Here is an 11,955-nt window from a genome sequence, read left to right on the forward strand (position 1 = left end):
TGCTTCTACAATTGCTTATAGCACATAATAAACTGATGGATATCCACACTGAAACGTTTTACTGCGGAGCTATATACCGCCCAACCAACGGCCGGAAATTTTGTACGGCCCAACCTACAGATAGACATTCCTGCTCTGTTAATCGAGTACTTCTGTTCTGCAGTAGTTAGTGTGTGGATGGTCCTCTGGTGCCGGGATATTACTTCTCTCCACCTTGAGGGCTTCCGCAGAACTATTACGTCAAACTCCCGCCTTTGATTCTGAGTGGTCGATAAATTCGACTTCGCCTGCTATCTGCTAGCCGCCTGGTTAGCTCAGATGGGCTGCCCCGGAAAAGCGGTGGCCCCGGGTTCCGGACCAGGACTAATTTTCCTTCAACTGCGAAGCTTTTCTTTCGAAGAACCCGTATGGGTTTCCTTTGTAGCACTTAGCTACGGTTAGGTGGATGACTCATTTTCCCTTTATTAGAAACGACGTTTTGTTAACAAACTAACTGGAGCGCCAATGCATTTCGCCGCAAAGTTCGGGAATTTATATCTCGAAGCTGGTCTCATCTTGGAAATTGGTTCCAAGTGGATTCGCCTTGCGAACTCCACGGCTATAATTTGTAAATTGCAATACGGGCCATAATGTAATTAGTTAAAACGCAATAAGTGAATTTTTTATTAATTAGTCAATTTCTCATCTAAATTTTTTGTGCTAGTATCGTCCGCCACTTCGGGTAGACCAGCTCACGAACTAAAATTGTGATATCTGCCACAGGCAACTTTTATTAAAGATTTTTGAAAGTGTTCGCTGAAACACCCTATATATATATATATATATATATATATATATATATATATATATATTTATATGTTTATATGCGTGTGTGTGTGTGTGTGTGCGTGTGTAAACAACGAGAAAAACGGAAAAAATTTAAAACACGAAGAAGAAAGCACCTGAGGGAGAGAGTCGCGAGCTAAAGAGATTACTACTAAGTAAATATAAAACTGCGCGTGAGCTAATGTCTAATATCTAATAAGATAATAAGCTAATAAGTGAGCTAATAAGATAGTCGCCCTCGGTAGTGGTAGGTGCGCCTACGTGTGGGAAAGAGAATATATACTTTTCTCGCTGCCCTTCAAATAAAGTTAGTAGCGCCTGTGACGTTTTCTGTGTCTCTTCTGTGTAATTGTGTCTTCGCGCTACATTATGTCGGTAATACGGGATGGCTTTCTTGCAATGTTGTGGATGGCTACTTTTGAAATGAAGGTAATGTTCGTGGTCTGTTGGTTGTTTACATAAGGTTGTGAATATTCGATTATCTATCATTTGTACAGCGACGCCAAGAAAGTTTAGAGCTGATTTATAACAACTGTGTGTGAAAGAGAATGATGGATGAGCTTAATTATTATGTCCTACGAATCTAACGAGAATTTCTTCGCCGTGGTGCCACATGCAGAGCGAAAAAGAACACAGCTTCACTTTCTTCGTCGGCACGTACTATTTCCATATTACGTCCCCACTCAACTTCCGCCAGTACTTTTGTTGCCAAGCATAATAATCTTAGAACACATTTGAACAGAAAATTTTTAATGTGCTCGTACGAATAAACAGTTGACTTCGTCCATTGGCACAAGTTCACCGACTCGAACACGCACCTTTCGTTCACGTCCTAGTTTGGTCATAGGTGCAGAGTTCGTCGTCGTTGCTTCACCGGAAGCAAAATCTTCTGAACGTACACGTGACGAAGATCACGACTTCAAGTGCTTTCTGTTTATGCTAGCATTCCAAAGCCGACGCGTGTCTCCAACCTCAGTGGCGGAGTCCACCGAGCCAGCGCGGCTGAAGATGCACTTCACAATCGCTTCCAGAAGCTAATTATCCAGCCAAATGCAGCCTACAGGTTTCCCTGTAGATACAAAATACAAGTGTTGCCTGTATTTTCTTTATCGGACCTTCAACTAGCATTTGGCTACAGTTCCAACAAGTGTTTGCTTGCCGGTATTTTGTGACACGTAAATGAATAGTTCTTATTCTTCTTATTCTTCTTCACCTTGGTAGCCATCGCAGCAATCACAGACGAAACACGTTAGAATTTCACCAATTTCCAGTGACACCGCTACCTTTCCAAGCTGCCGCTGGGAGAAACGGCCGTCCGCGCATACCAGTGCGAGGAGGAGACCGAGGCGCCGCGCTGGTTCCAAGCTGCGTTCCTCCTCGCCGATAAAACGGTCCATATGGGAATGAAACGATCTACCATTCTCAATGCTAAGCGATACTGATTCTTCAGAGCGCATTAATTATTGATGATACACTTTTTGAATTAGAATGTGACTTGTTTGTTCTCTCAATGCCCCTCTGCATTTTTCTTGTTGTGTACTTTTACAGCCTTATGGTTGGGCCCAGTTGAACTTGCAGTATTTTGTATTTATTTATTCATTGCTGGATAAATATTTCTAATAAGTTAAATCATAAATTTGATATGCGGGTTAAAGTGGGCGCCCGTGAAGTTCTTCCGTCGGTCGGCACCAACACTGGTCAGAGTTTGAGAACGTGTTCTCAATCAAGGCGAAAATCTGCCTTCTTCGCGCAGTTAGGGGCTCGACATACTGAAGTTAACGGCTTTTACCCACTGACATTGGAAGGTCCTGTTTATACACGTAGGTTAGTAGTAGAGATGCGAGGTCTGGGCGAAACAAAAACAAGAAAGCGGTTTCTCGTTTCTGGTTGCTTTTCTTGGACATCAAAAGCGGCAAAAAAAATCAATTCATTCCATGCAACGATGCCCATCAGCAATGTGAAGTCGGTACTATCGACACTTTTTGAGTATACATGCTCGAGGCAACCAGCATTTCATGCAATAGTATATACTTATTCTCAAGTTGTCTGTCATAGCCACGAAGTTCGTCCCCCTAATCAACAAGTTCAACAAGCGCATCGCTTGTCCTGAGATACGATATCCGACATTATGGGGGGGGGGGGGGAAGAGAACAATACACAACCGAAAAGGAAGTGAAGAAAAAAAACGTAGTAGTACGAAAGATGCGCACTTAAAAATTTTCCGAGTCTCTGCTTAATTCGCTGAATATAACGCCTAAGCGCGGAAGCGGGGTTGTGCCATGAGTCAGTGCACGGCATAGGCATCAGGCGTCAGCCTTACAGCAACCGTTTCAGCTGAGTTGCCTCCCATAGTTTTGTCAAATAACTATCCCTTCGCGATAAAGCGTACGGAGTATATAGCCAAATTAGCACTTACGAAATTAGTCATACACAGCAGTTGGCCTCAACGTCCCCACGAATAATTTACTATATCTGCAGCAGTTTATGCAGGAAAGCTAACTTACGTACATCAATCATCCTTTATGACTGGGAAAGCCAGCGACCTCATGATTTTGGTTGGAAAGAGTCCTATACTTGGATTCGTCAGATCGATATCGCGGAAACAGTGATCTCCTCCCGCACTTTTGGTGTCCATGCAGTAAGGTGCGTTCATACTGCACTTAGCGTACTATCACACATTAATGATTTTAATTGTTTTAGAGCGCAGTTATTAGGCGCCCGTTCCTGGGTTGAGCGTCGCCGTCCCTCGGCGTGAACACGCTTACACGGTCATGCCAATTCTCGCGCGTTCGTCGTCGTCTTCTTCCACCGCTGGCTCCGATGCCGCTCATCATGCCAGCGTTCCCATACTGCCCCTCTCTCTGCGAAGGCACTGACGGCAATGGCCCGCTGCCAGTCGGTGCGGCGATTTCGGTCTCAAATTTTTTGTCTCAATATATTGCGAAATGAAAACACGTATCACCCGCCGTGGTTGATTAGTGGCTATTGTGTTGGGCTGCTAAGCACGAGGTCGCGGGTTGGAATCCCGGCCACGACGGCCGCAATTTGATGGGGGCGAAAACATCCGTATACTTAGAATTAGTTGCACATTAAAGAACCCCAGGTGGTCCAAATTTACGGAGTCCCCCCACTACGGCGTGCCTCATAACCAGCAAGCGGTTTTAGCATGTAGAACCCGATAATTTAATTCATTTAAAATACGTGTCAAGCTCTGACCAAGTTTCGCATTAGGGAGTATCATCGAAACTTTTTTTAAAGCGAACAATTCGCTTAGGTATCTTGACCTTGACCTCACTGATACCTGAAATAACACTGTGGTGCGGGCGTGCGTCAGAAAACAATGCGATAATCTGCCGTGCCAATTCGACCGCGAGTGTTTTCTTTTCCACAAGGGTCGAGCACATATACGTAGCCTTCTTGCCGACTTGGTTGTTCACGTGAGCCAAGCAGGTGAGGGAGCAGATGTGAAACGTGCGAGGGCTGCTCGAATGTGCCGGCTTTTCGCATTACAATATATAGAGCGCGTGAGGGCATGTTTGCTCTTCGTTATGAAACGAAGGCGGCAAATAAAACGACGGACGAAGGAAGACGACACGGGACAACCACGAAGGCGCACGAGCGATTGAGCGTTTTATTTCTTGACGCGGGAACAAATAGCTACTGCCAGGAATCAAAACATCAGGGAAAAAGAACAGTGCCGTCATGAGCATCACGCAACGAAAACACGATACACAACAGCTTCTTAAGCGCCGCTCCCAAGATACGCCAGTTCCTTTGTCGATACAGAAACTGAGGGTTCACTGATACAAGCATCACCACGCTTCTTGATCTCAAGCGCTTCCAATATCTCCCTAGTCAGTTGATCATCTGCCCTGTTCAAAACACAGGTTCTATCAAAATCTGGAGTGCACTTGTGAGCCTTACAATGAGCACTATTGTGACCCGAGAGCTGGATTTCCATCTTATATTGATGCCCATACAATCTGTCATTCAGACATCTGGCCGTTTGGCCAACGTATGATGAACCACACGACAAGGGACCAGAATAAACTACTTTCTTTACACATCCGACCTGCTTCTGCCCATGTTTTTTTGCACACACCTGGTTATTTTCATGATGTCCTGCATTCATGTGGGCACACATCAAAGCAAGACGTTTCGGAGGGGAAAATAAAACCCGAACAGCTGTTCATATGCCTACTTTTTTCAGATTGTGAGATATGCCATGGACATATGAGATAATAGCAAACCTGGTTCCAGAAGTGTCTGCTCGACCCTGGTCTACAATGTTAGGTTCCTTGAGTTGCCTGACCATTTTTACTGCAACAGATATGATCACATGGTGAGGTTATGTGCCCCTTTGAGGCGGCTGACCTGATAATGAAAACTTCTTTGCAGCCGATGCACACATGACTTGTTAAGTGCGTTGGTTAGACATAATTGAATTATGCTTCTTTTTATTACTTTTGAGTGAGCTGAATTGAGGGACGGTATGGGTTGCTAGCCCTTGGCTTGAACTGCCAGCAAACAAGACACGATGAGAAAGTAATTTCCAAATCTAAAAACATTAAACAGTTGTCGGCCGGAAGCTCGTGAGTCAGGATTAGAGGATGCAAGGCTGTTTTAAACTCTGACAGTACTAATGATGACTGGGTTTCCAATTCTGGACTGTTACAATCTAAGAACACTAAAAAATCTAACTAAACTAAAAGAAAGAACACCACAAATCTAAAGGTCTGCATCACATTTGTCCCTGATAAGCACTGCTTTAACACCTTGTCTTTTGAAGCTAAAAAGCTGTCGCTTAAAACAGGCGCTATACATGAACCTATACACACCCTCTTTCTGTAGAAAGATGTCACCATTCCATTGTATGTGCGCAGACTTCAGGCTCATGGACAATAGTTCCAAACAAGAACCTTCTGCTATGCCAGATGCGTTCTGGAAAGCAGCTGCTCCAAATTTATCGATACAGTCAGTGACGGATTCCATCAATTCATTTTGTGGTATCGAGTAATACAAGTCTTTTATGTCTACTGAAAAGGCGGATAAGATTTTATTTTCATTCTGTGCGAGATATTTTACATCGTGTTCAGTATTCTTCCCGCGAAACGGGTCGTCAACGGGTAGTTTGCTCAAATATTGCTGGAGAAACAAGGAAACCTAATAATATCTGCATAGATATAGTTGGTCCATAGTTATACCTAAGGCACACATACATGTCAGTATTAACGTAAAAGCGCGTGATATTGAACGGTTTCATTACCTAAGAGTAACATTTCAGCTGTTGCGAAACCTTAGGTACTTGTCAGTGTCAGGAACTTGTCAAAGTCGCTGAATGGCATCCAAAGAGGCATACAAAAAATTCTGCACATCCCACTAAGATGTCGGAAACCGAGAAGCGAAGCTTTCGCAAAGCGGTAAAATAAGTGCCATGCAACTGATTATATTTTCCACCGCCTATTTAACCATCACGATTACCTGCCTACCTGTGAGGACAGCAAGACACGGAGAACCCCACCAGCTGAACCATGTGGCAGCGCTTTGTAGTGTCACCGGGATTGGCCGTATCCAGGGTCGGTGTGCCGACTACAGCCAGACGATCCTGGAGATTATGCAACGGTTAAGTACACATTATACTGCAAAATACCCATCGAGCAGATGCGCCACACCTTAAAACCTAGGAAAGTAGGCATAGAGAGGTTCGCTTTATTAAAGGAATTCTGCTCTTGATGACGTATATTTTGTAGCGATGAGCACATTTAGCTTTCATCTTTCAATCACTGCGTAATTCCGTAGGAAACTTGCAAAAATCAGTTCTTCGCACACAATGGTGTGCGCTCAGGAGAAGGAAGAAGTGAGTATACCATCACGTGCACGCAACCGAACGTGAGCGCGCGAGCGCAGCCGCGGAACGAGCGAGGCAGCGCGAGAACCCGGCAGCACAAGTGCACACGCAGACTGGGAGCACACCATCAAATGCGTGAGCTGAGCCAGCCTATAAAAGGCGCGCGGCATAGACGAGAACCTCCATGCTTCACTGCCTAATGATGGCGATGAACACTAATGAGCCGGTCCATGCATTGGACTCAGGCCACTTGCACGAGGCGCATCTCGAGCGCCGCCCACACGATGGGTACCATACAGTGCGGGGTGGGTCGTGTGACCGAACACACTCACCCCCACGACACACACTGGTGCTAGCCTGGTGACGGCCTTCACCATTCGCCCCGGCATCAGGCGCGTCTCGAGCGCAGCCCACACGGTGGGTACCATAAGATGCCGGGGTGGTCCTTGGACCGTTGCGCGCACACTCACACAGCATAAGACACGCTCCCACATGACGCACACCTCCCGCATAAACATCACAATACACAACACCAACACCGCAATGAATCAAAGAGGAGACTCGGGTAACCACCTGTCGGTTGCATGCAACCTGCAGCTTGCCGACGGTGGTGGCGTTTCCGTTGACCGGAGAAATTTATTCACACACAAGAAAAAGTTCTTAAGCTAGATCTGCTCCCAAGAGCAGCTGTCAGCCACTCGCGATGTTGGAAATACATGATCAGCGAAGGCAGTCGGTCGATGGAAAAGTCCACTTACGAACGAAAACCTGTGGGAATTCAGTCCCTGGACACGAAACATTTAAAGCGACGCTTTCTTTGCGAAACCCCAGGGACTTTGCTGATTGTGGCCGTTGCTGGTCGCTGCTTCTGTACTGCGGATAGCTTCGACACAGAAAAAAAAATTAGGGCAGTGCATGTGACATTTAGTTTATGTGTAACTGTGCCTTTCCGTGGGTCTATGTGATTATATGTTGGTGAGTGAGGACTCGGACATCACTTTCAAAACGTGCCGTGTTTCGTTTTTTATATGTTATCCTCCTGGTGGAATTATACCGTGATTGGTGGCTCAGTGTTCGTATCGTCTCCAGTAGAAATAAACGTTTTCTAAGCACAGTGTGGGGCAGAGCGTTGGGACGTCTGTGACAATACCCGAACACAGCGGCACAGGCGTCGATGCTGGCGACTCATCCAGTAAACGAACCCGAGCTACGGACGGAATGCCGTGGCAGGCACAAGGCACGGCTTGCTTCGGTGTGGTGTTCGAGTGCGCGTCACAGACTGCGACTCTGCCGAGCGTCATGGCCCGACGACTACGATGGGCGTACATCACTGCGGCTGGAGGCGTTCCTGTACCGTGCCTTGAGCGTGGGACCGTGACTATTGCTCGAGTGAGCCGTGAATAAACTGGAGAAGACCTCTTGCATGGCTCGGGCCGGTGGGGGGGGGGGGGGGGGGGGGAGTTCTAAGCAGACATTAGGGGAGAGTCTCCGCAGGCGAATTTCGGAATGCGCCGAGGGCGCATCGTGCAATAAACGAATTGCATTCACTCCAGTCTGAGTCTCCTTTCATCAGTGGCCCATACAAGAGCCGGCTCTCTCAGTAGCGGTCAGTCCTGAAGAAAGGCGTTCGCGAACGTCACTGGGAGCTCCGTCACTTCTGCTGGAATCAACGTTAAGCGAAGCTCTCATGGAACGTTTCAGTTAAGCGCTATGCAAAGAGGTGCTTGCAAATTTACTTCCAAGCACTGCCCAAACAACTGCTCGCATTGCGATGTAGTCGCAGCAGTATTGAGTCATTCGAATTCGCGATAAGGCGCGTGTAACTGTTCTTGTTTTGCACCGCGTTTTTTGCAGCATAGAGAATGCGTGCCTACCCTTGCAAGGCGGCAAGAACGCGGTTACCGAAATCAGATGACTCAAGTGACCCACGGGCCCGCGGATTTAACTGTCTCTGGTTATCGTGCCAGTTTTCATTACATCATCTCCAGGATCGGAATATACGTGTAGCCTTTGCACCATCTCTGGGTTTGGCCCACTTTAATCGGCGTGAAAACGACCGAGCAGACGCGCCAAACACCCTGTATACGATGGCACATGCAAGATCGCTTAATATTAAAACGTATACACGGCGCTCGGTATCTCTCTTTACGTTCGTCCCTTGTTTTTTACGCGCTGGTATTTGGCAATCACGACAAACCAACTAGCACGAATTTCAGCTTTAATTAAGAGGAACCTTTAACTCCATCGCCAATTCCAATTTCCTTGTTTTCTTTTATGCTTTTAACGTGCCAAAACCACTTTCTGATTATGAGGCACGCCGTAGTGAAGTGCTCCGGAAATTTCGACCACCTGGGGTTCTTTAACGTGCACCTAAATCTAAGTACACGGGTGTTTTCGCATTTCGCCCCCATCGAAATGCGGCCGTGGCCGGGATTCGATCCCACGACCTCGTGCTCAGTAGCCAAACGCCATAGCCACTGAGCAACCACGGCGGGTTCCAATTTCCAATTTCCTTGCTCAAACAGATGTAAAACGTACAAATGCTTTCGTTAGACATCCGCTGGCCCGATTTAAATGAAAGGTGTAGCCCATCACACACACACACACACACACACACACACGCACACACACACATATATATATATATATATATATATATATATATATATATTCTTACTAACGGGCAAGTGCAAAAGAAAAAGTTGAACCACGAAGTTTACAAAGCTGTAACTCTGCACCAAAGAGTGATATCACTTTTTGGTGCAGAAACTGTGATATATATCACAGTTTCGTAAACAGCATCTGTCAGATAATCTAAACAGAACCAATTTGATATATGAATTTTCAGTTTACCTGAAACGGTTACTACGTTTACGAGGGTTTTGCAAAGATTCCGCTCAAATATAGTGGCTGATCTGAGAACAGGGCATATTACATCAATCTTATGCGCTTCAGATTTAGCATTAGGTGGAGTTTACAGAATTGTGATATCGATTTTATTGGTGAGTTAGACTTGTAAACTCTATAGGTGTTATTTTTTTTTTAATTTTGCGATTTTCAGACATTTTAGTAAAAAAAACTGATGGCCTAAACGAAAAAATTCACTGTCCACGGTCACTAGACTCACTTTTTTTTCCTTTTAAATGCAACAAACCTAATCTAGTTCGCTGCAGTGTGGCTTCCGAGAAAAACGATTTCTCCGTTCCCATGTATTTAGATAGGAACCCCCGAGCCAACGCTTCATCTGAAATGAATGATGCACTTGAGGGCGCACGCTTGCTGCAGTTATGACCAGCTCATTTCGAAAAAAAAATTATTATGCATTGAACGCATTGAACACGTGCATTTTTTTTTCATATCTCGCGGGTTTTCTTGACGAAGCAGAAGAATATGAATACATGCCAAGTAGGAAGATAGCAGCTGCTAAATTAGATGTTTGTTGTTTGTTGTCTTGGTTTTCAACGCAAATGCGACGTAGTCGTGTGGCTTGGCCTTTAAAGATGCCTTGCTTTCAATGTTCGGGATGCTGGCTCGTATATTCTGGGTACTGTTGTTTGCCTAAAAGTTTCCTATACAGCGTTGTCTTTGGTGTCCTATTGTCAATGTGTATTGTTGTGTCCAGAAAGTTTAAGCACTCCATCGAAAATTATAATGTGAATTTTATTATTGCGTGAAAAGAATTTAGAAATGCTACACATTTATCTAGACTGTCTTGACCATGTCCCCATATTATGAATATGTCGTCTATGTACCGTAGGTATGCATGGCGCTTATCTGTGCAGCGCGATAGCAAATCTGTTTCTAGAATCCCCATAGATATGTTCGCGTAGGTTGGTACAACAGGCATAACCATACTTGTCGCATGTATTTGTAGACAGTAACTCTCCTCAAATTCGAAGCAGTCATGTGTTATAATTAATTCAAGGAGAGAGAAGTAGACTTCAATAGAGCGTTGTGCATTGTGTTTCGACAGCGTTTCTTTTATCGAAGATAGACCATCGGGGATTGGAACGTTGGTGTACAGGGCTGTGACGTTTAGTGTTGAGAGAATTAGGTTTTGGGGTAGTGTGCATTTAGTATTAATGTCATCAGTAATTCTCAGTAGGTGGGGCGTATCGTGTACAAATGACGGAAGTGTTTTCGGAAAGTCACCAAGGAAGTAGTGAAGGAATGTGGAGACGCTCTCTGTCGGAGTGTTGTTGTTTGATACTATCGGGCGTACTGGGATAGTAGCGGTGCATAGTTCTGTGGATGAAATTTTATGCATTTTTGGTAGGAGGTAGAAGCACCCGACAGTTCTGTTCCTTTGTTTAAGAAATGTGCATTCTGACGGTGTTATTAATTCATCAGCAAAAAGTGATTTCAGCCTGTTGGTAATTGTCAGTGTGTAGGATAATGTCGCATCGTTACATAGCCTACTTAGTTGTCTGTAAGCCTCGTGCTTATACTTTTTTACTGGCCAAATAGCCATACTTCCACCCTTATCTGCTTCCTTGATAACGATGTCATTCCGGCAACTAAGATTTGACTAAATTCTTTTCACCTTTTGGCGATATCAGCTGTCGCTGATATCACCGTCACCGAGCTAATTCGAGCGCTTGGAAGCAGTTACAGAAAGGGACTTCGCTTGGCGATGGGAGTTCCTCAGGCGGCTTCAAACAAGAAGGTTAATAATGAAGCGGAGTCTCTTCCAATCCGCATTTTGGCATCTCAGCCATTGCTGATGCAGCTTTCAAGGCTGGGCGAGTCCCCCGCAGGCGCGGCGCTTCTCCGGTGGCTAGCAATAACTCGCTATCATTTCCATGCGGCGCTGAACACCTTTCGATTTTTAGGATTGGAGTGGCCTAAACGGAGTCGCCTCGACCCGCCATTGTCTTTATCGGACGTTACGTGCAGCCCCAGTGTACCCCATCTACCGGCTAAACGCACCATTCCAACTGCCGAAGCAAAGTTTCTTGTGCTAGACCACTTCAGCACATGTATTGTTTCAAGGCCACCTAAGTGCACACAGACGGGTCGCTGTGTGCACAGACCGACAGCTGCGCAGCGGCATTCTGCATACCCTCCCTTAATGTGTCCTGGCCCGGCCGCCTGGATCGCGTGTCGTAGTGACACCGTGGCCTACCTCGAGACAAATTTACGAGGCAATATCTGGCACTGATCAAAGTTTTAATGAGCAAGGGATTTACCATAAAATTTCAATGGATCCTATCCCACGTAGGAATTGAAGGAAATGAAAAAGCTGACGCTCTTGCACGCAGGGCACCGACATGTGTCCCAAA

The sequence above is a fragment of the Dermacentor variabilis genome, chromosome 1, assembly GCF_050947875.1.
Source record: "Dermacentor variabilis isolate Ectoservices chromosome 1, ASM5094787v1, whole genome shotgun sequence".
NCBI classification, from domain to species: domain Eukaryota; kingdom Metazoa; phylum Arthropoda; class Arachnida; order Ixodida; family Ixodidae; genus Dermacentor; species Dermacentor variabilis.